General features: G+C 50.0%; 1 protein-coding gene and 1 long non-coding RNA gene across 3 annotated transcripts in view; one reads left to right on the top strand and one right to left on the bottom strand.

Annotated features, from left to right (window-relative positions):
• Positions 1 to 21,697, bottom strand: part of LOC147600436 (uncharacterized) — a 759,986-nt gene that overhangs the window by 703,512 nt on the left and 34,777 nt on the right. The window lies entirely within an intron of this gene.
• DAAM1 (dishevelled associated activator of morphogenesis 1) overlaps positions 1 to 21,697 on the top strand; it is a 95,760-nt gene that overhangs the window by 10,159 nt on the left and 63,904 nt on the right. For both annotated transcript variants that reach the window (XM_086748305.1, XM_086748306.1), the window contains exon 2: positions 7,637 to 7,733. The gene's annotated coding sequence lies outside the window, so the exon portion shown is untranslated. The remainder of the gene's footprint in view (positions 1 to 7,636; positions 7,734 to 21,697) is intronic.

The following is a 21,697-nucleotide window of genomic DNA, read 5'->3' on the forward strand; positions in this document are numbered from 1 at the left end:
GTTGGATAAATAGAGGGGCGTTCGTTGCGGGGAGGTTTCCCGGGATGCGTGCAAACCGCTGCCTCTTTGTGCAGTCGTTTTGTAGCTCTGGTTCTTGAAATCTGGGATTAGGTATATATGGCTGCTAGCGTGCAAACACCTCTGCGGTAGCGTGCCCAGCGCGGGGTCGGAGGCAGAGCTGCTGGATAAATAGGGAATGTCCTGTGGACTTCATTAATGTGCCAGTCCCCACCGCTGTAACATCCTCTGGGCAAGACCAGGGTGCGGTCGGGAGCTCCTGGCGACTCTGAGCTGTGGGTCCCCCAAAGTGCCTCGGCCTCAGTGTATCCCCTTGATCTTGGGTTGCTTTTTAGCCTGGGAAAACTCCACAGCTTTCTGTGGGGAGCACGTTGCATCCCCAGGCTGGAGGACCCTGCCTGGGTGGTGTTTGCTGCCGCTGCGATGAAAACCGGTCCTGGAACGGCGCTTCAGCGTGGCTTTGAAGAGAACCGACTAAAGATGCCTTTAATAAACCCTGCCTTCAGGGCACCCTTATATCTCTGTCCCAGGCTGCTTCTGCGTCAAGATAAGATTGCAGAGCAACTGGATTTGTGCTCTGCTTTGGGAGGTGTGGGTGGGGGAAGGGTTTCTTTTAGGGTGCAAACATTCGTTAGGATCACCTTTGTTTGTGAAGTAACTGCAGTGCACAGCATAACATCTTTTCCTTGAATGCCTGGCTTCTCTGTCGTGGCCTAACAGTGGGGAGAGTGATCTCGAGGGAAGGAGGGACAGAAAACACTGGGTGAACTGTGCTCCCTTTGTGGAAAAGCATCCCGTTTTCCCCATCCCAGCCCTCCTGGCTGCCACCCGAGTGCTGCCGCCCTGGCTCCGAGCTGGTGGGTTGCGGGGCGTTGGTGGGGGGATCACGATGTTGTGCTTGTGTAAGGATGTGGCTGCTGCAGATGAGCCAAATTGTGGAGCCAGGAGGAGTAAATCCATGTGAGGCATGGTTGGTGGCAGACGACAGCTCCTGGCGTAAGCAGGCTCAGCTAATTTAATCTGCGGTGGACCCGATCTCCTTTGTCTTCTAGTTGAGTTAAATATACCCTGCGAGTTGTGGTTGCAGAGGCTAACTCCAACTTTGATTGTGCAAAACGCGCTAACGCGGGATGCAGCTGGCTGCCTCCGAACGGAGCCGGGAGGAGAGCGGGATGGGGCATCCCGTGGACAAGACCCTTCTTGCTCTCTCCTGCTGACCTGTATGTGGACCACGGCTGAGGTGCAGGATGCTTGATAGGCAGCTGCATGGAGATCTCTAGGTCTGGGTTTTTGGGCAGTGTGGATTTTGGAAGCACTAGGTCTCACAGTGTAGCCATAAGCTTTCCATCATCTGGCAGGTTTTAAAGTTTAGTGGCTGTGCTGCAGCTACCTGGGCACGGCTGGTGGCTTCAGGACAGAGAAAAGGGACCTCTCCATCTTTTCAGAATTCCCAGAGGCAGAAGTTCTGCATTCTGGTTGCAAAGGAATAAAAAGCTGTTGGTTGAACTGAGCAGCAATTGGAAGAAGTTTTAGTCTTGGAAGGCAAAAGGGAAGTTAAATGCCGGTGAGGAAATTTAATGTATTAGTCCAGAGGTGCCACCTGCGAATTTAAGTGCCTGAGATGAAGATCAGCAAATTGTGGCCCAGTTCATCAGGAGAGCTTCACCAAAACGTGGCTTCAGGATCTCCGATATCGGCAGCTTCTGAGTTAAATACCCAGTGGCAGTCATGGAGTGACTTGTGGTATTTACTGTAGGCTGGCAAACCGCTATCGCCGTTTGCTTATCTGCAGTGTGCGACCAGCTTATCCCTGAGCAGCTGAATTTAACCCCCTTATCCGCCTGTGCGTTGGCAGCATGGTGGGCCATGCCAGCCCACCGCACTCTCCCGCTCCTCCGCCCCGGCGTGCCGGCAGGAGCCCGGATGGCTGCGGCCGTGGCTGGAGGTGGGGTCTTCCGCGGGAAACGGGTGTTTGCTCTCCGTGGGATGATTGATTGCTTCTGTTGTCTAAAAAAAAAAAACTCCTGGAGAGGGATAATTGAAGTGTTTAAGTGAATGAGTTTCCCTTTAATTAAAAAAAAAAAATATATATAAAATTGTGATGCCTACAGGAATGAGCCACTGACCTGCTTTATCCTTGATTTGGCTTACATATGGAGAGGGAAGGCAAATTTTAGATAGAAGTAGGGGTCATCAGCTTTACCCTTGAAAGACCAACTCCTGGGCGTCTGTGGCGGTGCCCGAGTTTGTTAGTTGAGAAAAGCAGAGAGTTGCTTTCCGGGGGCAGGGTGGTTTGTGCTTTCCCGGCGTCTCAGGAGCAGAGCAGCACTCGTATGGTCAGAAGAAGGTCTCCTGGCAAGGGTGAAAACCGTGATGGGTGGTGGCACGTCCTCAGCCCTCTGCCCTTTCATCCCCACAGTGTTTGCTGACGTTGAGCGAAGAAGTGGGCGTTTGCTGGTTGTATGTTCCTGCATAGCACTGACTTTGAAGGTATCTCTGAGCCTGTTCTGTGGTGCTTTGGGTGTGCACGAGCAGCAGCTGAAGGGAAGCGCGCGGCGCTCAGGGATGCTCACGGGCTCACCCGCCTCGTCTGGGTACCAGCCGTGCCACGACGAGAGTGCAGAGCTCGTTTTAGGACTGCAGTGGAGAACATTGGTCCCCAAAGGCTGCTGTGTGTGGTATTCACGATGAGGGTGGTTTCTGAGATGGTGTGACCAAGAAAGCTCTTGGACCCGACAGCCAGGAGCGTAAGGACCTGCACAAAGCTCAAGTGCCAGCTCGCTCTGCCTCTCGCCTGGGCTGGGGAAGGGCTGACGGGGCTTGTAGCCTTTCCAGCTCTGGGCTCCGCAGTGTTATTTCTTGTGCCCGCGAGAGTTGTGAGCACTGGCCAGTGTCCTCTGTTTTGGTCACCCTCTCCGGGGTCTCTGTGAAACTGCGCTCGTGTCGGATGCTCCCCGGTGCTGTGCACAGCCCATCTGCTGCAAGGGGACATTTGCAAATGCGGCAGTGATACGAATCCTTTTTTTTTTTTTTAACTCTCACCACATAAAAGAGCCATTTTCTCCCCACCATCCCCAGATAGGGCGGGGGGCAGGCGGTCCATCCAAGGTGGCAGCTCCTGAGAAAGAAGGATGCTGGAACCAGAAGGATGCTGCGGAGCCAGGACCTGTGTCCTGGAGCTGGGAGGAGGGACGGTGTCACACCAGGGATGCAAAACCCCTTAGCATTTTATTCTACAAGGCCAAGGCATGTGGGAATGGCAACCCCTCGATGGCGAGTTAGGTGAATAGATGTGACGAGACATGTTTGTTTATCAAAATAATAATCAGTGCCGGGGGCACGGGGTGTGTTTTGGGGAACGGGTGAGGCAGCGTGGCAGGGCGTGGGTGACTGCGAGCAATGGGGACCACAAACACAGCTGTGTGTGCCTGCGTGCCCTCATAACTTGAACTCATCGCTGCTGGGAGTCCCTGCCTCAGATCGGTACCAGAGATGCGATTCTCTTTATTAGTCTGCCGAAATAATTGTAGTTTTAATGTTACCAGCGGGGGAGTTTGGATGAGGCGGAGGCATTCCTAGAAGACCTCCGCAGGTACCATCCTGGAGACATCCAATGTGATTCAGCATCTTTGCTGATGGTCTTGTAGAGTCTCAGAATGGTTTGGGTTGGAAGGGACCTTTAAAGGTCGTTTAGTCCAACCCCCCTGCAAGGAGCAGGGGCGGGGTTTTTTAAAGTAGGTTTCAAATTGGCACTGATTTTAAAAACTAGGAGATAATCTGAAGATGGGAAGTGATCCCAGGAGGTGATTTGGAGCCGTGGAAAGCAGTTCGAGCCGTGATCAGCTGCACCCGTTTCTGCAAAAGGTGGTTTGGGAGCGGGGCTGCTGCTGAGCCTGCGGTGGAAGGGCGGCACCTGGCCCTGCTCTCGGGGTTTGACAGAGCTGGTTTAAGTGATGAGGGTGCAGAGAAGTGCTGCACTTGCATAAAAGCTGGGGAAATGCTTCATGCTGGGGGAACGTGGTCACTCCTCTCGCCTTTTCGTGAAGAAGCTGAAAAACGTGGGTGGATGTTGCTTTGTCAGGGGGGTGATGGTGGGCATCCAGTGGCTCTTCAGTCTAGCAAACAGCCCGTGTCTGGAAGCCAAAGCGGGGTGAGTGCTATCCAGAACAGGGCACAGGTACATCTGTTTGGTTTTTTATTTTTCATTGAACCACAGAATGGTTTGGATTGGAAGGGACCTTTAAAGCCCACCCAGTCCAACCCCCCTCCAAGGAGCAGGGACATCTCCAACCAGATCAGGTTGCTCAGAGCCCCGGCCAACCTGGCCTTGAATGTTTCCAGGGATGGGGCATCCACCATCTCTCTGGGCAACATGTTCCAATGTTTCACCACCCTCATTGTAAAAAAAAATTCATTCTTATATTGAGTCTGAATCTACTCTCTTTGAGTTTAAAACCATTATGCCACTTTTAACTGCTAACACTTGCAGGAAGTGGCCTCTGCCTCATCTCAGCATCCTGGGTCCAGACCACTGGTGGCTCCAGGAGGGAGCTTGGGCTTGGCAAAAGTGCATTCAGCCCTTAGTATTGAGAGAAGTGGATAAGATTAACAGACTGCGATGCTTGGGAGCTCCGTACTCCAGGAGAAATCACTCTCAGAGCAGACACTTCTTGTGGGGCTTCATGGGGCTGGACGAGGACAATACAGAGGAGGCCAGCGTGGATCTGTGTCATACTTCATCAGGCAGGCAGTCCCACCTCCCTGGAGTACGGGATTGAAATGATAGCACTGCAGCTTCTCACTGCTGAGGATAGCCCTCATTTTGTCTTGTCCTGTTGATCTGAATGAAGTAATTTATAAGGACATTTTCCATGAATCAATAAATCCGTGCTTGCTGCTGTGCCTGGGAGGCTTAATTTGCTCTAGATACTGCGCTGAGTGTCTTTGTCCTGAATCGCACTGCGAAGTCCTGCTCTTTGAGAGAGGTTGGGGATATGGCTGGATCCTTCAGGAACACGCTGCAGGCAGCTGATGGTGCCCAGTCCTTAATCATGCATCTCCCAGTGTGGGCTGAAGAGGTTAGGGAGGGTGTAGGTGCAATAGTTTCTCTAAGTATGCGTGTGGAGCTTGAGGAATTTGTCCCTTGTGCCAAGCGATTCCTGATGTTACAGGTCTTGGGGAAACTGAAGCCAAAAATTAAAGGATATAAATCTTTGTTACAGGTAGGTGTCTGTTGCAGATTTCTGTCTGGTGTTTCCTGTTGAGAGGAACTGAAAAATTCCTTTTGCACCACATGCACACGCCCTTCCAAAAACTGCTTTTGTGAGACAAGGAGTGCGCATCTTCTGAAAGTGATGCGTATGTGTTGAAGACGTCCACCACAGAATCTGCCTGAAAAAACAGAGTTCAAAAACCGAGCCCTGCTACACATAGAGAAGTCAAAGATAATCCCAAGATCCCCAATTCCCAGCTTGTTTCCCTTGCTTTGTCCAAGCACTGTGGTCTGGTGGGGCTGGAGCGGTGGTCATGGGTGGGTTCGTCCCCTAAGAGGTGACCTTGCTTTCTGCCGCACGCCATGGGTTTGGGGTGTTTTGTTTGCAGTGAGGGGTGCAAGGCTGTTGTCGTGTGCAGGAGGTGTTTTCTGACTTTTTTTGGGGGCACCACAGGTGTTTAAGGGACCTCTGAGCTGATGGGGCGTGGACTGGGGGCAGTCGTCCCCCTGGGCACCCAGAGCCCACCTCTCCATCTCGCTCCACCTGCCCAGCTGAGCAGCCGGGCACCCCTCTGCTTCTCCTCCAGAGTGTCTCCGAAACTGTTTTGCAGTTCTTGGAGGTCAGAGCTCGCGCTGGGAAATCCCGAAATGTTTCTAGAGCCGAACCACGCCATGGCGGGCGGGTGTGTGCCTGCTCTCTGCTTCTCATTTCCTTCGTCACTGCAGAGAGCAGCTGAGCTGCACACGGGGTTCCAGCGGGGTGTCCAGTCTTTTGTTCCTATAGATGAGAAACGTCTGTGCATGTGTTTGTATTTAAAAAAAAAAATATATATTTTTTTTTAACGTAGCTTCTTTGTGAGCTATGCCACTTGGGACTGGGCTGGTTGGGTGAAGGAGGGATGTTGCTCGCAGCTACCTACCTGTTGCACTGGCGGCCGTGTGATGGTCCTGGTGGTCCAGCTGTGCTTGCACTTGGAAAAAAAAAACATGTGTTTACAGGAAACTATCCCAAGCTTGCTCCAACCCAGCTGGAAAGGCTCCCTCTGATGGGAACAGTTTTTGGAGTAAGTCTTGCAGCACCGGTGGCGAGCCCCTCTCGCTGTTATTTGTGTCGCAGCCCGGCCCAAACCTTTCCGCCTATGTCCGTCGTGCGTTTTCTCTCCTCGTTTTCCTGCGTGTTTGCTGGCGTGTTGAGATAAAACCAATGCATCTTCTGGTGACAGGGCTGGATGTGGGCTTGCTGCTCGCCACGCTGCTGCCCATCCTCTGGGACAGCGAACACAAGGTCAAACCGTCGTCCTGCCAGCGGCAAACTGGAGCAGCCATATAAAGTTGTCATTTTAAATAATAGGCAGGATGGTTTCTCCTCCCTTTCCCTCCACCCTTGTCCCCATCTTCTTCCCCAGCACCGTGTCCTTCCCCACCCACCACCCGGGGGCTGCCTGGGTCTGTTCAGGATTTATGTTAAAAGGGAAATTTTATGTACGTAATTAAAACATTGTATTGCTGGGTAGAAATGGGATTTGATGCTTACTGCTGTGACTCTTTCTCATGCGTGAGGGTGAACTGATTGATTATTGAGGTTTGAGATTAAATATTCCCCTGAGCTCCACTGGCATTTAATGTGGTGGGGGGAGGGCAGAAAGAAGGGGAGGAGGAAAATGATTATTTTCCTCCAAGGCAAGGAGAGTCGGGGAATGTCTACTGAGCACAGCCCCTTGTCTTGCTCTGCATGCTGCGTGTTGTAACAGGGGCTCCTGGCGCTGGTGTCATGGACCACGATAAAGCTTCCTCTGCATCCACGGTGGTGGGTGAGCTGCTGGTGGGCTTTGCCAGTTCCCCTCACTGTTGGGTTGAGCATCCCATCGCATCCCATCCCATGCCCTTGGCTGAGTCCCGGCTCGGATGCCTCTGAGCCCGGCAGCGGGGTAGACACGCCGTCTGCCCCTTTCTCCCTAGGAGCACGCCTTATTTATTTATTTTCCTTCATGTCTTTTAATAAAAAAGAAAACCTTCTCTTTTTGGTTTCGATGGGAGGGGAGGAAAAACCCCGACACGCAAGCGCGCGGTGGGATCCTCGCCATGCCGGCGCAGGTTGGAGATACCCGCCTTCGCCTGCTTTCCTTGAAGTCTAATTTTAGCTGAAGGCGACAGGATCCCTCCGGGGAACGGCGGAGGTTTCCTATCAGCCCAGACCTTAAGAAACACGCACGCAAACAAAAAACAACACAGAAGCACTTAGGTTTATTTGGGTGAATTCTTTTAAAAAAGGGTGTGACTTATTTTTTTGTGAGCAGCCCCGGTGCACGCCGGCTTTGTTCTGCTGCGGTCGGGTATTTCAGGTCTTCCAAGATTTAATCAGAATAATTAGTTACTGTCTGTTTGTACCTTCTGTTTTTGTTGCAGGGTTTCCAAAGGGCGTATTTATCTTCCAGAGAGCTGCCTAGTGTCGCTTAATCATTAAGCATCTGATTTCCTCCAAGTTATCTGTCATGCTGCTTATGTAAGTAAATAAAATAAAAATTAAAAAAAAAAAGGGGTGGGGATGGTGTTTGTGAACTCTGCGTGGGGGGGTTTGTAAGGATTTTTCCTGACTGTCATGAGTTTAATTGGGAGCTGCCTTTGGTTCCCAGCCCATCATGCGGGGATCAGAGGATTGCGTGTTTGAATTGGTGCTTAACGACCCAGCCGGTTTAATGAGGTTGTTTTCAGCCAAGCCTCCGTGTATACCCCACTAAACTGGCAAGAGCTGTGTTACTCCCTGTATTTCAGGAAGGGGGAAAAAAAAAGAACTTTACAGAAATAAAGGGCTTTTGCTTTCACTTGTACAGTTATGTCTTTGACTCCTTAACCCGGTGGTATCCCTTAGAAAAAACCACAGCTCTGCCTGGACATAAGTTACTGCTCTAAGTTTGCCAGGATTGGAAATGGAGTGTTTTTCAGCCTATATTTGTGTGTTTGGTGTGGGAAGGGGGACTGATGATGCACACATTTCCCATCTCTTTAACATGGGAGATGAGAAAGACACAAGAAAACGCTGCAGAACAGGACAGGATGGCTGGAAAGCCTTGCAACGAGACAGATGTGGTGCTGAACCCGCCCCGGTTCATGCTCGGCACCTAAATGAACCACATGATATTTTCCCCTCAGTATTTATCACCGAGAGCATCTGAGGGTGGCCGCTGTGCTGATGACAGCATGAAGCTGGACGATTTGCTTTTTTTTTTCCCTTGGTTTCCCTTTCTTCCTGAGCTGGAGTGGTAGGGGTTGATCAGGGTTGGGTACCGGGATGCTGGCTCGTCGGCTCCCCTCACCGCCTCATTTGTAATGTCAGGTGTGCACACTCTGGGAGTGAGGGCTTGGGGTGCACACTGCTTCCATGGTGGGTTTAGATCCTTTTAAATCCCGTTAAAAGGAGCCCATGGGCTTCTCTGCTCTCCCATGTGATGGGGACCATAAATTTTTGAGGTCAGTAACTTCACGTTAGCCCTTGTTGGGGATTACGGATGCTCAGTGAGACTTTTCTCTCCAGCTACCCCGGGAGAAGCTCGTTAGAGGGAAGGGGCCAGAGCGAGGGCAGAGTGGGACCATTGGGATCTACACGGCTTTATTGGCTTCAGTAGACCCAGCAAAATGTGCTTGCATGGAGGTTAAGGTTGAAGTCCATTCCTCTGTGTTTGTTGGGGAGAGTAAAGATGAACCACTGTGTTGGGGCACGTGTTGGACTCTGCTGTGGCAGAGCTGAAGCTGGGCAGGTTCCTTACATCCCACCCACTTCACCCAGCTCTCAAGCAACATTTTGGGGAGATGCTGGCAAATCCTCTCTCCTGTCAGGGACTGATGTGGCAGCTGTCACAACCAGTGCTGGGTTGCCAGTGGTCCTTGCTTTTTCTGCTCCAGTGTGTGTAGGGGTGGGAAAAGTCCGATTTGATGGAAATATTCCTAAGGAAGGCTGTCAACCTGATTTTTCCCTTGATGTTTAACCAGCTGGAAAGCTGGTGAAGGTTCAGACGACACCTCCCGAAGTGCTAGGGATGTGTGATGTGCAGCGTGGCCGTTGCTCCTGCCCAGTGTGGCCCCTCCAGCCGCAGCAGGGGATGCCGGAGGGGGCTGCAGGTCGCTAATCCCCATCCTCCGGGCACGTGCCTGCCCACTTCACTCAGCTTTTCACAGATCTGCTTGGTGTGGAAGAGGGAGTGGTGGGGAGGAGGAGCAGAGCTGCTGGGAGTTGAGAAGGGTGAAAGCATGGAGGGGAAGGGAAGTGGGCAGTGCTGTGGAGGCGAATGCTGGGAGGAAAGTGGGACAAGGTGGCTTGTTTGCCTGGTGCTTTAGAAAAAGCTGCTCAGTTAAATGAAGCATTCCCTAGGGAGATAAATTTGGCTTTTAAATAGCTTTGGAGCATGTGAATGCTCCATGTTGCTCTCTTCTCCTTTCTGTGGTGAAAGTCACCTCCTGTCTCCATCTCTCTTGAAGAACATCTCCCTGTTGGAAGTCCACCTTGGGACATGGGAGTTGCAGGTTGGTGGCCACATGCTTTCAAAAAGCCCTTCCAGTTGTCCTCAAGCTCCTCATCACTCTGGATTGCCCGTCTTTTGACTTCTCCCAGACTGGCCACTGCGAGCCTTGGCCATCAGGACTGGCCACAGGTCCTCTCTCCTGTGGTGGCCACTTCATGCCAGAAAGTTTGGTGCTCACCATGTGGTGCTGTCTGGCCTGGGATGGGCTGACTGGTATTTCGTCACCTCTCTTTGAGCATCCCTCTTAAGCTGATGCTCCTTTGGCTTTCCTGTGCTTTTGCAGGGCTGTGCATTTCTTCTTTCCTTTCAGCCACCTGAAATACTCCTCCGGGAAACTGGAAGATCATTATTTCCTGGAATATCTTGTTTCCTCAGTTGTCCCCTGGTGCAGAACTGTCTGTTCTTTGTGCACTTGGGCATCCTGCTACCTGGTAAAGGAAACTCGTAGCATTTAGTTTAATTTAATTCCTGTAGAAAATGAAGATATTTCAAGCTGTTTCCTCTTCTTGGGCCCCAGAATAACACAACTGTGTGATGGAGGATGCCAAATGCAGGCACAAATCCTAAGGGTGGGATTGCAAGGGATGTTTGCTCTCCAGAAAACTTAATCTCAGTTAAGGATTGGGAATATTTCCCCGGACTGTAGCCACTCTTGGGGGCCTGGGCTCTGTCCCTCCATGCAAGCAGACTGAGTCCACCAGCTGCCACTGAGGTGCCCCCAGGATTGGAGCCACTTCCCTGCTCTCGCCATCTACCATGTGCCCACCAGACACTTCCAGACGTGGCAGGGGAGAAGGTTTGGAAGGAGCACACCCCGTTTTCCTCGTAAAACTCCAACCAAGAGGCTTAGCCTGGTTTAGATTTTAAAAATAACTTGCACATTTGGAAGCTAAAGTTTCAGAAGGGCTCCGAATGGGATAATGGCTTTGATCACGGCAGTCTGAGATCAAGGGAGGGCTTTTTAGGTTTGCTGGATCAGCTGGAAAATATATTGTAGTGTCTAGACTTTATCATCCTCAAGCAAGGCTTTTTTTTCAGCTCTACAGAAGGTCTAACTAATCAAAAGCCCACATACAGTTCATAGAAGGGCTCCTTCAGAAAGGCTTCGGGTTTTGATTGTGTTCAGAAGCAAGTTGAAAGAGGTGGAGATCAGCTTTGGACTCTGAAGAACTCCTGGGACTCTGCTCTGTGGGCACTGCTGTTTCTGATGAGGCCGTTGGTGTGGGTGGAAATTGTCACATCAGTAGCAGGATGAGGAGGCTGGGGAAGGGGACCTGCTGTGTGCCCACCCCTTGGTCCCCAGAATGGTCAGTTCATGCAGCTGAGCACTGCTGAGACTTTGCTGCTCGCCCTTTGGCTGCTGCAGTTGGGGTCAGCTGCACAGACCAGCATCTCCCACAACCGTCTCGGTTTTGGCTGTGTAATAACCATAAATATCCACATTTATTGGTGTTTGGACAGAATTTCAGTGTAAGTGTGGAAAATGTTTTTCTGTCTTTGCTTTCCATAAGTGGACTTTTAAAATAATTTTTTATTATTATTACTTTATTATTTATTTTATTATTTTCCATAATTTCAAAGGATTAGAGGCAGAGGAGTTTCCTAAGGTGCTTGGAATAAACTCAAAAGGCTGCCGTTGAGGTGAGGACATCTGGCCACGTACATGCACTGACTCTCTCTTCCTGAAAGCCCGTGGAGCAATCAAGCTCTGTCACGTTGGAGGATGCCCCGTTGAGAAAGCAGAGGCAGTTTTTCTTCGAAACGCTGTGTTTCCTGCACAAGGGTCTTGGATGTGTTTTGGCAGGCATGTCACTGGAAAAGTCATCGCCAACCATCTCCTCGGTGTGCGCTGCAGCGCGCCATGATGCCACACTCAATGGCATGGCTGCAACTGTAGCCCGAGGCTTTGGTGGAGTCACAGCCGAGCTGTGAAAGCCTCAGCTGGAAGCTTTGGAAAACATTTGGAAGTGTTTTGGAAAACATTTAGATCGAGGATGTCATAGCTCCACGTCTGGTTGTTTTCCTTTGCTTTGTCCTTGAGAGGGGGAACTGCTGTTGAGTTTCTGGGGATTTTTTCCATCAATTACTCTTTCAGACATATTTATTTCCAGGGATGAATCAGAGCAAATGCCAGCATGTAAACAGTTTGCGGTGTAAAATGGCATTAAAATTGGGCTGGAAGGAATCCTGAGAGGTTACCTTGTCCCTAAAGCAGGGTCAGTTGAATCCATGCATCGAACTGGAAGGCAATCGTGTTTGCTGGGAGTTGTTTTCTTATAAATTATCTAAGGAGCAGAGGCAAAAATCTACAAAATAATGCTGTCAGTATGTATGCGCAAGCCTCCCTCAGTTTATTTGAATCATTTGCTGAATAAGTGTTGAAAATGAATGCTGGATTTTTTCCCAGAGCTATTGAAAGTAATATTCCAGGGTAACCTTTTCCACCTTGGCATTTGCCAAAATACTGCGACTTTCATGGATGAGATGTGTTTACCCAGAGTCTCTATTTGACTTGGAGCCATCCTTGTTTTGCCCCTTTTCTGAGACAACCAGATCCCAGAAGCCCCACTGGGATAAAGAGCAGTTTTTTCTTTGTTTCTTGTGAATTAGGTGTGACTTCTCAGTTCTCCAGGTGGTCCCTTTGTGAGCTGGAGGGGCAGCAACAGGAAGCCCCCAGGCTCACCCTGATAACAGGGTAGTTTGGGATGCTGCAACACCCGCCCCATGGAAATCAACGGCAACCTCTCCCCTTAAAACCTGCAGGTTTAAATAAAGCTGCAAGATCTTGGGCAGTGATGGGAGAGGAGAAGTCTCATTAGAAGTCACCGTCTGCTTTGAGGTCAAGAGCCAAGCAATGACTTTCAATTCATTTCTCCTGCATCTTCCTTCCCAGCTTTGTGTCTTGAGCAGTGGATCAAAAAAAATATACATATGAGCTCTAGCTTAATCCCCTCACCCTTTAAAGGTTCTGCAGAGCTCCAATGGGTCTTTTTTTCCCTCTGTTATAGCTCCCCATTTCAGTGATGAAAGGTTTTGAAAGAGGTTCACTTGTAGCCAGCTGGAGGCTGGCTTGCTCTCCAGCCAGCATTGTGTTGGTATTAACATCCACACAGCCCAGAAGGAGACTGGTTTTCCTTCATCTGGTCCTTTCCCCAACCAGTTTATAGTAGGTGATAGCAAAATTCATCCATCTTTATCCATGTGGCAGACTTGGCGAGCCCCCCCCGGCCCATCTGTACATTGAAAGTCAAGATGGCTGGCATTAGCGTTATTGTTTGGCCAAACGTATGCGGAGATATCACGGCTTAGATTTGTTACAGATGGGTTTCTGGATATAGTCTAAGGCATTCTGCCAGCCAATTTTATATCTGTGTAAAAGTGATTGGCATCCCTATAAATAAAGCTGCTGTAGGGTTATAAATCTAAATATACTGATTCATTAAATGATTTTTACATCTCAAGTGGGTTGCCATCACGGGTTACCATAAGCGAACCATGCTCTTCACATGTGTGTTATCCACAGCTCCAAATGGAGCTTCTGAGGTTTTGAAATATTATTTCCCTTGCAAATACGTGTGTGTAAACTGTCCATAAATCCCTGTGCCACGGTGGGGTGAAGAACCTCTTCACTGGAACCTCTTCACTGTCATCACTGGGAATCACCCTGTCCCAGAGACTATTGTAGATGGAGCTCCAGAAGCAATAGTGGCTGTAAATACAGGAATGTGAATTTATCGTAGTTCAGCCGCGCTCGGGACCAAGCTACGCAGTCTCTATCTCACTCCCCCCACTCTCTGAGGGAACGGGGGAGAGAAAATATAACAAAAAAGGCTCGAAGTTTGAGATAAGGCCAGGGAGAGATCATTAAAGTTACCGTTATGGGCTAAACAGTCTTGACTTGGAGAAAACTATTTATTTATTACTAAAATCAAAGCAGGATAATGAGAAAGAGAGCAAGATAACTTCCTCCCACCTCTCCCTCTTCTTGGGCTTAATTGAATTTCAATTATCTCTACCTCTTTCCCCTCCCGAGCAGCATATCTTCTTATTTTTAAATTCTTTTTCCCCTTCTTAAATACATTATCGCAGAGGCGTTATCAGGGAACATTCTGCCACCAATTGTCTCGGCCTTGGCCAGCAGCAGGTCCGCCCTAGGCCCGGCCGAGTCCACTGAACAAAGGGGAGTGACTTCCAGCAGTTTCCTACCGAAGCTACAACCTTAGGCCCTCCTCACTAAACAAAACCAACACAGAACTCTTTGTTTTTTTGGCTCAGAAATGAGTATGACTTTGCTGGGGTACTTAGTCCCCGTGGCCAGGTAAATACGATTTGCGTGGCTCCTTTGGTGCTGGGCAGGACTCCCTCACTAGCATCCCAATCCGTGTCTTTGGGCAGGGTGTCTCCCAAAGGGTTTCTTCCCTCTGCGCCTCGGGCTGGACTCCGTGCGAAAGGGGGTCTTTCCACCACATTTAACCATCCCTGCTGTCAGTTTGGCTACAGGAGTGAGGAAAAAAGTCCCCCAGACCAGCTCCAGGTGCTGCCGTGAGCTGGGGAGGTGCGGAGCCGGAGGGAGAGACCGGCCAGCCGCCCACGCAGCCGGGAGGTGACGCAGGCGCTGGTAAATCTGGCTCGGTCTTTGAACAGGCTTATGAAAACACTGCGAGCTGCAACCTCTGGTTTCTTTGGGCTTGTTTTCCTTCTCCTTTCAAAGCATTTGAATATTAATTCAGTAAATAACGAAACGTAGAGCACATGTGCCTGAGAGGCAGAATATCAGCCGCCTCACTTTCCTCAGTAATAACGTGCATCATTGAAAGCTAACCTATGATTTGAGCTTCGTTTCCTAATGAATGGAAGTTGTCTGTCCATCTGCTCCTCCTCCCCCGTCACTGACAGTTTGTCAAGTCCATTGGCTGGTTTTGTCCTCTCTTGCTGCTGCGAGTTTTGTCAAAGCAGCCGTCAGGTGTTGTGGAGGTTTTTTGTTAAGGGAAGGGATGCAATGAAAACCCAGTCAGTCCTAGACATCAGGGAATACACATAAATGTTACGAACATCCAAGCTATAAAGAGTGCTTTAGTTGGATTTCCCATGTTACGGGACACCAGAGAGCCCACGCAGCAGGGCTCTGCACAGACACGTAGGTGTTGCAGGGGGGATGTGCTCCTATGTGAATTCTCTGATGTCTGATAAATGTAAGTTCGTCCTGCAGCCTTAATATGAGTGTAGCTTACATTGCTTAGGTTCACAGAGGAAAGTCTCTTCTTTGTCAGTGTTGGTGTCCCTAGTGCTGCTTACCCCACCAGGTGCAGTTTCTGTCATGTGGCAGGGTCAGCACAGTCCTGAAGGGTCTTCAGAGGCTGATAGCAACATTTGCATGTCTTGACCATTTACTGGAGCTGGTTGCAGGTCTGTGTGCCATTCAGGGCTGCAGAGGCTGGCGAGGACAAGCTGTTGGGATTTGGCATCCTGAAGGCGGGAGCTGGACGATGGTGTTGAAAACCTCACCATCTTCCATTGCAGGAAAGCTTAGCCTGGCAGATGAGTAGCAGACAGAGAGGAGAACATGTGAGCCCTAAGTGGTAGGTCCTGTGTCCCTGCCCCTGGGTTATTTCTGGTGCACACTGGCTGAGTTCTAGCTGCATGGTGGAGGTAAGAGTTTGGCATCTGGGTTGTATCCTGGAGGTACTGGGGTAGCGTATGACTTGAACAGACCTACTTAGGTCTGCCTGCTTTGTATTTGACAAACTTAGAGGTGAAATGAATCACCTTGCCTGGTGCAGGTAAGGGCAGAGATGACCTTGGCCGTGGCGTGGGCTGTGCTGCCTGGCTGGTGCCAGGAAACAGGGAGGTGGTGTCATCTGGGAATTGCATTCCCATGGTCCCTGTGTCCTGCTGCAGATGCTGAGGCAGTAAGGGAACCCCTTCCTCCCCAAACCAACAAACAGCTCCTGGTGTTACCCAGGCTCTGGAGGTCCTGGCGTGGGTACCCAGAGCATTTGTAAGGTAGTCTGGAGGTTGTGGCGTGACCAGCTGTACTCAGTGCTGCAGCTGGGAGCTAGGTGGGAGCTAGCTGCTGGCAGATATATCCTACCTGGGTGTGTCAGATCCTTGCATCACCTTATGTCTCATGGGGCAGGGGAAGGGAGAGACCCCAAAAGACCAGCCACCTGCTTCCTTGCAGGGGTACCATAGGGTGTGAGCAGGACTCAATGTTCCTTGTGTTCTTGGTGAACTGCCAAATGTTTGCGTATCTGCCTGGCTTTTACTGATAGGTGTCAATACTTCTTTCCATGCCTGGTTTTTGTTCTCTGCTTTCCACCAGGACTTGAATTCTTTGCAGTTTTGTGTTCTTTTCTCTTTGTTTCTTTTTTTTTTTTTTTCTCCATTTGTAAGAACACAGCTGAAGTACTAGGAGGCCAAACTAAATCTGTCTATTACGCATTACCCGATTAGACACCATGGTAATAAGCATTTGAATCTAAAGCTAGATTAGGCAGGGAGCAGTCTGGGGCTGGATTTGCATAGCACGCATTCCTTCTCCCTATGACGTGTTGGTAAATCTACTGAAAGTGAATTTATAAAGCGCCGGTGTGCTTCAAGTGCTCCTGTTGATGCATGGGTTCCTCCCCCCACGAGACACTCAGCTAGGCAAAAAAAAAAGTGTGTGATTGCCTGAAAGATGCTTTTTCTCCCCTCCTCCTGCTTTCACAGCTCATGTTGCAGCTGATGGGGCTCTTGCCAGCTCTAAAAACCTGCATTGATGGGGTTTTGAAAGTTTTTGCCTGTAGAGGCAGTTATTTCAGGGAGTTTTCTCTTCCTGTGGTATCTCTGGCCGTAGTGGAGTGAATCTGGAGTTTTCTGGTACCTAAATCCAATGTGCAGCGTTTTCACTGCAGTGTTACAGGTCTTGAGCTGGAAAATGCTGTGGAGATTTGTTAGCCAAAAGCTATTTAATTTCCTTCCCCTGTGGACCGTCACGAGGTTGTGGATGATCTCGAGGTCATTCTCTCTTTGAGGAATTTCATTAGGATGTGTTTAGGACATCCTAACTGCAGTTTTAATTTGGAGCAATGAGGTGCTGAGGGTAGACACGGGGCGGGGAGGGGAATGTTTTTCAAGGTTCAAGGCAGTGGCTAGGCAGCAAACTTGCAGGCTCTGCGTTGTAGGGAGGGCTTTGAGATGTAGGTTCTGGGTGTTGGAGGTTCTGGATGTTCTTGTTCTGTTGTAGGTAGGGTTTCAGACGGATGTGCTTGTGCTAAGAGCGGAATAGAAAACAGCCTTATCCAGCCCCTTCCCATGGCCACCTCCATCTCATGGTGAAGCATACAGCAACGATACCTTTGCGTGCATGAACAGAGATGCTCTGATGTCGTTGCGGCCCCTGAGCTGGAAAGCATCATCCCCGCTGGCTTGGCTTTGCTTTTTTATTGTTAGGGCTCTGCTTTGCTACTTCAGGAGACCAGTGAACCTGACTCATTCCACTTGAAGCCTTTGCTTGGCCGGCTTGTGACCCTCATAGTGTGGGCATGAGGAAATACGCATTGAGGAATAAGGCTCAGCTCACTGGGTTTCAAGCTTGGTTGGACCTACTGGGCTTTGTTATCAATGATGTTGTCTGGGCCGTGTTGAAAGATCTGTTGAGCTGGTTAATGGAAAGCTGCAGCCCTGAGTGGTTCCTCTGGGCAGGAAGCTCAGTCATGACCTCCGCTGCTAGAGTCATTTCAGTTTCAAAGCTGCTAAAGGAATGGGGATGTGTTTTGGGAAGCTGGAGATGCACTTTCTCACTGGAGAGCTGGGCAGAACTGATGTCAGCCAAATGCATCGCCCTGAAGCCGGGAAGGGAGGTGAGCTTTGACGGAATGTTCTGAAGGCACTGATCAACAGCAGCGCCGTGAAGCCTTACCCAGGCAGCTGATGTGAAGACCTCTGCAAGACCTTGCCACCACCAGGACTCGGCAACCCTTCAAGAGGTGAAGTTCTCTGTTGCTTCAAATTGTGAGCAAACCAGACTGGTGTCGATGGGGAGAAATACTTTCACTTTGCTGACCAAAGTGGTGACTCCAGCCCCAAGAAAGAAGTCATCTGCAAGGAGTTGTGAGCTTGGAAAGGGCCAGGAGCATCGAGGACTGATTCAAAGACTCAGGAAGGAGAGCAAAGTGATGGTGTAGAACCGTGGAGCATCTCTGCAGAGGTAGCAGTGGGCACGTGGGAGGGAGCTGGTGGATGGAAGAGAGCAGAGCGTGGTGCTGTAGTCCAACAGGAATGGGTAACATCGTGGCTTTCTGATCCTGTGTGATGCCTGTGGTGGTACATCTGTGCTTGTGAGCATGTCTGGAGCGTGTCTAGTCCCAAGTATATGAACACCCAGACTGCCCTCCTGCAGCAGATTGGATTAAATTAAAAACTTCAAACACAGTTATCTTCTCTCAGGGTGTCTGAGCCTCTCAGGATCCCCTTAGGACACTTTTTCAAGCAGTTCTTTGCAATTGTGAGTCTTTTTTCTTTTCTTTTTTAATGAAAAGGGATATCATTGTATAAATATCTACGGGGATGGGAAGCCTGTGTTGCAATTTGTGGCAGGTGCAGTGTGAAAACCTGCAAAGAAGAGAAATCCGCTTCTGTACATAGCCCTTGCGGGGAGGTGGCCGCTGTCGCTGCGATGTTGCACCTTTGAGGAGGGTTTCCTCGCTGGAACGTTCGCTCCAGTGGGATGGAGAGGCTCATTTTTTAAGCAGCGTATAGAGGTGGAGGCCGGCAGGATACCTGAAGCATTGGCAATGCTACAGATGCCCTGTTTGGACTTCAAAGTGCCTGGGGAAAAGCAGATTTGGTTAAATCAGCGCACAAAAGGAAAAATAAAAATCCTGCGCATGTACTCGGTGTGTTTAAATTTGGTTTGTATCGATGCTGCTGATGCTGATACTTTCCTGGATTAAGCATTAAAATAGCCTCTATTGATTTTTAAATGCATCCCCTTGGGATCTTGACCGGACGAATGTTCCCCTCTGGATGCTCCTGTGGGGGAGAGGGACCTTCTTTCAGTCCATCCCCAGCAGCGATGTGTCGGCCGACTTCGGAGCGAGCCTTTCCTTGCTCCCTGCCGTAGGCAGGAGGCAGGATAGTTAAGCAATTAAATCGGCGTGCTTCTGTTAATTCAGGTACTCTGAATTGCAGGCAGTGGGTTTGAGCAGCTCTCCTGGGAAACTCGAGTCCTGCCGTCCTGTGGCATGGGGTGGTGCAGCTCCATCCTAGTCAAAGCGGGGCTTCTGCCATAAGCTACCTCGTGTTGCGTCGACATTAAAAAAATATGAGCAAGCCTTCCAATTCGTCTTGCCTGCTGTGCTCGCCCGCTTTTCGTTATTATGTTTAAATGCAAACAGTCTTTTAGTGTAATGTGATAAAAATTACTGCTTTTTCCCAGGCCGGGTGGGAGCAGGCGTCGCTGTTGGGATCGCGTTATGCCTGATCCACGCTCACATTTATTGTTTTTCAACGTTCATCTGCTGAAGCACAGGGAGGTATTAGTGTCGTACAGGAAGGAAAGCGGCCGGCGGGCCATTTCTGCCATCAGACATGTTTCTCAAGGAATTGTCAACCCCAGGTTTGTACTTTAGGGGGAAAAATCACTCTGGATTAACATCAGGATTTAAAAATCTTTAAAGGGAAATCAGCGTTGCAGATGGGTAGGCCAGCTGAAAGATCTGACAAATGTGTTTTGTTTGCTTTGGGCACTTTCTGGACTACAAGTTTAATGATATCTTGAAGTTTAATGATATCTGCCCTTCAGGGTCCCTGTTAGGAAGGACTCCTATTTACAGCAGCCTCCATCCAGTTTCCATTTTGAAAGAGAAAAAAAAACCAGCACCACAAGCTGCATGAGCACCAGTGGTTCCAGAAACTTCACCTTAAGCATGGACAATCCTAAAAATCTCCAAAGACAACCCAAAACCAGCCCATCAAGACTCAGCTGGTAGCTCTCATTGCCTTGCCGTGGTGGTGGCCCCACAGCAGACGTTGTGCTGATGGACTGGAAGCATCTGCTGCTGAGCAACTTCAGAACTCCAGTTTGTGAAGCCAAATTAATTAACGGACTTTAAGAGAGGAAGAGCCTGCCTGCCTCCTCCCCAGCCCTGCCTGGTTTTACACTCAGAGAGCTCGTCTCACCCCGGGGATTACTGCTGAAATGGGGAGCAGTGAAATGGAAAGCTCAGGAGCGAGGCTTTGCATACTATAAATCAAAGTCAGAACCCAAATATTCACTGGAGAAGCGGGGCTTGAGGCTGGAGGGGAGATAAAAAGGAAGAATGAAAATAAAGGAAAGCTTTTACTGAGGTATTGTTCTCCAGGAAAAGGTTAATTGGCAAACAGACATCCTCCTCCACTGGGAAATATAGCTCCTCTCTCCCCGCTTACTAGCCCATTGAGTTTTTATTGACAAAAGCTTTGCATCGTCAAAGGGAGCAGTCAGAGCCGGGAATGATTTCGGAAATGAAGTGACTTAAATCCACATCCTTTCAGATGGAGAGGGAAATGTTGAGAGAAACGTTGCTCCTTCCAGCAGCTGGACTGGGAGGTGGTCCCAGCGCCTGACATCTCAGGAGGTTTATGATCACTGAAGCTGTTCTTCCTGGCTAATTATATGTAACTTGTGATGTGCTGGGGTCGGATTCACAGCTTGATATTGTCAACCTCCTGGAGGTGTTTTATGCTTTGTGAGAGTGTTTTCCCCCAGCTGGGGCCAAAACCAGCGATGGAAATGTAGGGCGGCTGGATGTTGGCTTGTGCCGGGTGATGGGGATGGAGCTGGGATGGAGGAGGGTGCTCGCCCTAGTGAGACTGTAGCAGCCCCGTGAGCTACCCAGGGGGTCTTGTGTCTTTCTCTTGACTGTTTTTGGCCTTGAGAGTTGCCCGGCCAGGGCTTGGCATCACCCAGCCTGGACCCCGGCAGAGGCTCCCTGGGAGACTGGTTTCAAATGGCAAAGGATAACTTTTGTGAGGGTCTTCTCTGCAAGGCTGCGGGCTTTCAGGAGAGCCCGAGGTCGATGTTAATCCCTCCCTCTGTGTGACCTCGGCTCTGAAAGGGCCATCTCTGCTCCTTTGAGCCCCACCACAATGCAACACCAGCAGCTGCTGCCCCTAAAGAAGAGCGGGGTGAGAGGAGCACCAGGAGAGACAATCCCTTGCATTGCGTTCCCTTTCTGCCGGGTTTTTCTGTGCTGCCTTTTGAAGCCGGACCTGGGCACGAGGAGAGCAGGGAGATGCTCCAGCATCCTTCCCAGAGAGCCTCTCGCCACCTCTGCCTCCCTCCGCTTTCCTGGGAAGTTTCTTGGGCTTAACCCATGTGTTGTGCCTGAGTTTAAGGACGCAAATCACTAAGGGTGTTTAAGGGAGGAATATGTGAGTTGAAAATTCTTTCTTCCTCTCACTGCTGACCCACCATTTGCTGAAGAAGGACCACAAATCCACCTGGCTGCTGGAATAAAGGCATGTGTGTGTTTGTAGAACTGGGTCGTTTGGCACCCTAGTGAGTATTAAGAAATATATCTGTATTTATATAGGTTCTCAAACTGGGTCTTGTCTGTGGTTCTACGCTTGTTGTCCTTGTTCCTGAAATAAATGGCATTTGCCTGAGCTGATCTGCTGGAGCTCCCGTAAGAAGCGGTCTGTAGCGGTTTAGAGGATCTGGCGCCGGCGCTCAGCTCGTCACCGATTAAGTTTACCCTTTTAGTGGAGAACTCGTGACCTCCTTCGGTGTTACTGTGCCAGTCGCCCTCTGGCTGACTGGGAAACTTCCAGCAGGGTTTGGTTTTTAATCCTCAAAAACTAAAACAAGTTTTGCTCCAGCAGCATCTTCACTGATCAGATTCATCTATGCACTGAGCTGTGCTGGTCTCTGCCACTGCAGGGGGGTAAAGGGCTGTGGGGGGATCCCTGGGGCAGCTCCTGCTGC

Source organism: Chlamydotis macqueenii, chromosome 5 (genome assembly GCF_036417535.1).
Source record: "Chlamydotis macqueenii isolate bChlMac1 chromosome 5, bChlMac1.mat, whole genome shotgun sequence".
NCBI classification, from domain to species: domain Eukaryota; kingdom Metazoa; phylum Chordata; class Aves; order Otidiformes; family Otididae; genus Chlamydotis; species Chlamydotis macqueenii.